The sequence below is a fragment of the Sturnira hondurensis genome, unplaced genomic scaffold (assembly GCF_014824575.4).
Source record: "Sturnira hondurensis isolate 20B ecotype Veracruz unplaced genomic scaffold, ASM1482457v3 Scaffold0017394, whole genome shotgun sequence".
Classification (NCBI taxonomy): Eukaryota; Metazoa; Chordata; class Mammalia; order Chiroptera; family Phyllostomidae; genus Sturnira; species Sturnira hondurensis.
In genome coordinates this window covers 5,932,942-5,937,957 of record NW_028090025.1, presented here as the reverse complement: position 1 = coordinate 5,937,957, position 5,016 = coordinate 5,932,942, and the positions used below count along the sequence as shown (strand labels likewise).

The 5,016-nt window shown below is 30.8% G+C and overlaps 1 pseudogene; it reads left to right on the top strand.

Annotated features, from left to right (window-relative positions):
- The first annotated feature begins 4,643 nt into the window (after nucleotides 1-4,643).
- On the top strand, nucleotides 4,644-4,735 carry LOC119002084 (uncharacterized; annotated as a pseudogene).
- The last annotated feature ends 281 nt before the right edge of the window (nucleotides 4,736-5,016 follow it).

Sequence of the window (5,016 nt, the reverse complement as noted above, 5' to 3'; positions counted from 1 at the left end):
TGAAGAATACAGCAGTAGCAAAGGAGAGCCAGAGAAAAGAGAATGTGGCAACCGAAGGAGATAAATGACAAAGTCAGGATAGGAGTAGTTGACATGCAGGAGAAAGATGAAGAAGTAGTTGTTATGAAGTAGTTGCAGGGGAAGACATATCACACAAACATTCAACTAACATGTACTCAGGCAGGAGTAAAGAGAGAGGCCCACATTACACCGTATATCTAAATAATTTAAGGGGATCTATAAGGCTATGACATCACAAAATAAATTTTTTACCTTCTTTGACAAATAAACCTCTATAACAACCACATAAATGCAAGATATCTTAATTTTATTATTTTTACTCATGTCTAGGTATTCAATGTACAGAAGAGCAGTATTTCCATGAGAAAAAAATAAAGCTATGCATACAATAAATTATTACATGTTTATTCAATATTATTTATTTTACGCTTGCATTTTAGCAATGTTGGTAATTATATTATCCAGATAATCACTTGATTTTATAAAATAAACTAAATAATTAAAAATTAACATATAATTATATTCTAACAGCTAATGTGGATACATTTTACAAAATAAAAATAAAAGTTAAACATTGAAAAATTAAAATAGTATAAATTTCATATTTTATCCAAAAATATTCAAAGCTATCTAAAAAATCAAATAATTTGTAATTGATAAATATAAAATTTGATTATAATTAAAGTTAGATATAAATGTATTCTTTTGAAAATTAAATTATATTTTATTAGATAATTAAACATAAGTGTATTATTATAAAAACCTTCTAGTTATGGTAATCAATGGTTATTTGGTTACCAATGTCAAATTAAGAAATTTATAGCAAATTGCTTTTTTAATATTAAATGTATAGCATTCTTGCCTTGAACAATACATAGGAAGTGGGAGATTAGTCTGTTCAATTGTCATGGAAACAAACTTTGCATCCAATAAAACTCACAACAACAAATACTAAAAAATCAGCTTTTCTTTCAAAAATTTTAATTTTACATGTAAAATAGTGTTGATTTACATTTTTCATTACTTTTTTAAAAAATTACACATATCTGCAATACTTGTAAATGGTGTGGTGGATATTACAAAGAATGATATGCAAATATGCAAGGATTGTAGCATAGAAAATGTTTTGTCCCCTCAGAATACTGAAAAGTAAGTCAATGATGTTCTTTCTACTATTAGAGGTATAAGTGCAAGAATATGCTTTGGAAACGGCAACAAAAAATAAAAGCTAATGGACATAAGTACATACTCTTGAAACATTCTAACAAAGATAATCTAGCATAGAGATATGTTCATTATACTGCACAATATACAGGAATGTCCCATAAATTCTTCATTTAGAATTAAAACAATATATCTTACTGTGTTATTATTTTTAATACAGTTATCCCAATTTTGCCACTTTGCCCAGTCCACCCAACTTTCCCCTCAGCCACTCCCACAGTCAATTCTTAAACCATTGTCCATTTCCATGAGTATTCATATATTTTCTTTGACTAATTCCTTCAACTTTTTTCAACTAATCCCTACTTCTCCCCTCCCCACTTACAGCTGTCAGTACGTTCCATATTTCTATGCCTCCGGTTCTGCTTTGCTTGTTAGTTTATTTTGATTATTAGATTCCACTTATATATGAGATAACATGGCATTTGTCTTTCACTGCCTGGCTTATATCATTTACCATGGTAGTCTCCAGTTCCAACCACGCTGTCGCGAAAGTCAAGAATTCCATCTTCTTTATTACTGTATAATATTCCATCGTGTACACATACTGCAGCTTTTTATCAACTTATCTACTGATGGGCACTTAGGCTGTTTCCAAATAGTGACTATTGTAAATAGCTTTGCTATGAACATAGGAATGCATATATTTTTGGAATTGGTGTTTTAAAATTCTTAGGATATATTCTCAGCAATGGAATTTCTGGGTCAAAAGACAGTTCCATGTTTAATTTTTTGAGGAAATTCCATACTGTTTTCCACTGCAGCTAGACCAATCTGCATGCCCACCAACAGTGCACTAGGGTTACCTTTTCTTCCCATCCTTGCCAGCACATGTGGTTTGTTGATTTGTTAATGGTAGACATTTTGGCAGATGGAAGGTGGTATCTCATTGTGGTTTTAATTTGCATATCTCAGATGGCTAGTGATATAGAGCATTTTTTCATATGTCTATGGGCCATGTGTATGTAATCTTGGATGAGTGTCTATTTAGATCCTTTGCCCATTTTATAATTGAATTGTTTGTCCTTTTGGTGTTGAGTGATACAAGTTCTTCATATATTTTGGAGATTAAACCCTTGTCTGACATGTTTTTGTCAAATATGTTCTTCCATACAGTGGGTTGCATTTTCATTTTGATGATGGTTTCTTTAGCTGTGCAGAAGGTTTTTAATTTGATGTAGTCACATTTGTTATTTTTTTCTTTGTTCCCTTTGCCTTAGAGGATATAGTGGCAAAAAATATTGCAATGTGAGATAACTGAAATTGTACTATCTTATTTCCCTTGGGTGTTTAGGATATTATTAATTAAGTCCTTTATCCATTTGGAGGTTATTCTGGTGTATAGTGTAAGTTGGTGGTCCAGTTTCACTTTTTGCATGCACCAGTCCAAGTTTTCCAACAATTTATTGAAGCAACTGAGTTTGCTCTATTGCATGTTCTTGCCTCCTTTGTCAAATGTCATTTGACCATAATGATGTGGGCTTATTTCCAGGCTTCCTATTACGGCCTATTGACCTATGCATCTATTCTTATGGCAGTACAAGACTTTCCATTACAGTGGCCTCATAATATAGTTTAATATCAGGTATTATGATTCCTCCAAGTTTGGTCTTTCTCAAGATGGCTTAGGCTATTTGAGGTCTTTTTTTGGTACCATATAACTTTTTCAAATATTTATTTTAGTTTTGTAACATATGCCATTGATATTTTAATAAGAATTTCATTAAATGTATGGATTGCTTTGGGTAGCATTGGCATTTTAGTGATGTTAATTCTTCCAATATATGAACACAGTGTATGAACATTTCCACTTGTTTATATCTTCCTCAATTTATTTCCTCAGTGTTCTATAATTTCCTAAGTATAGGTCTTTTACTTTGGTTAAATTTATTGCTAGTACTTTGTTTTTTATTGCAATAGTAAATGGGATTGTTTTCTTAGTTTCTCTCTCTGATAGCTCATTATTGGTGTATAAAAATGCTATTGATTTCTGAATATTGACTCTGTATCCTGCTAATTTGCTGAATTCATTAATTAGGTCTAGTAGTTTCTTGGCAGAACCTATATGTTTTTTATATATATTATTATGTCATCTGTTCATAATAAGAGCTTTACTTCCTCCTTTCCAATATGAATGCCTTCTGAAAATCTGGTTATGACTTCGAATACTATGTTGAATAAGACTGATGAAAACAGACATCTCTGTCTTTCTTTTGATCTTTAACAAAATACTTTTAGCTTTTGCCATTGAGTATGATGTTGGCAGTTCTTTTATATATGGCCTTTATTATGTTGAGGTTTGTTCCCTTTATTCCCACTTTCTTGAATTTTTTTTTATAATGAATGGGTGCTGGATTTTATCAAATGCTTTTTCTAGGTCTATTGATATGATTGTGTGATGTTTGTCTTTCATTTTGTTCATGTGAGGTATCACCTTTATTGATTTGCAAATATTATACCAACCTTGCATCCCTGGGATAAATCCCACTTGACCGTGGCATATGATCATTTTAATGCATTGCTGGATCTGTTTTGCTAATATTTTTATTGAGGATATTAGCATTTTTATTCAACAGGTACATTGGCTTATAAATTTCTTTCTTTTTTGTGTCTTTACCTGGTTTTGGAATGAAGATAATACTAGCCTCATAGATATAGTATGGGAGTCTTCCCTTTTCTGGAATTTTTGGGAAGTGTTTGAGAGGAATACATGTCAGTTATCTCTGAATGATTGATAAAATATACCTGTGAAGCCATCTGGTCCAGGACTTTTATTTACTGGAAGTTTTTTTTTTTAAATTACTGTTTCAATTTCATTAGTTGTTATCAGTATATTCAGGTTTTTCACTTGTCCTGATTTAGTTTTGAAAGATTCTCTCTTTCTAGAAATATATACATTTTATCTAGTTGTCCAATTTCTTGGCATGTAGTTCTTCATAGTATTTTATTACAACCCTTTGTATTTCTGTGGTGATAGTTGTTACTTCCACTCTTTCACTTCTGATTTTAATTTATTTGGTCCTCTCTCTTTTTTGGCTTGGTGAGTCTGGTTAAATATTCATCCTTTTTTCTCCCAAAGGGTCATCTTCTGTATTCATTGATCTTTTGAATAACTTTATTTTTTTTAGTCTTCATATAATTTATTTATTCTATGATATTGATTGATTCCTTTCTTTTACTCATATGGACTTTGTGGTTGTTTTCCTAGTTCTTTTAGGTTAGAGTTAGATTATTTATTTGAGATTTTCCTATCTCCTTTAGGTAGGCGTGTAATACTATGAACTTCTCTCTCAGGACTGCTTTCACTGTGTTTCATAAGTTTTGAGTTGTTATGTGGTCATTTTCACTTGTTTTTAGGTATTTTTTATTTATTTCCTGATCTAATTGTTGACCCATTCATTGCTTCTTGGCCTTTTGGCTAAGATAAAGTGTAGAATCTGTTCTTATCAGTTTAAAATATGTTACTTAGCCTCTATATACATAAATGTTCTTGTGTGTTTTTATTGAAGTTGGTTTCTAGTTTCAAGCCATTGTGATCTGAGAAAATATTTGATATTATTTTAATTTTCTTGAATTTGTTAAGACTTATTTTGTATGCTATTATGTGATCTATCTTTAAGAGTGATCCATTCTTAAAGTGCACTTGACAAGAATATGTATTATGTTGCTTTGTAATGAAAAGGTATCTATTAAATTTATTTTATTTAATATGTTGTTTAGGTAATTGTTGTTTTTTTTTTTGTCTGGAAGATGTATCCATTGGTCATAGTT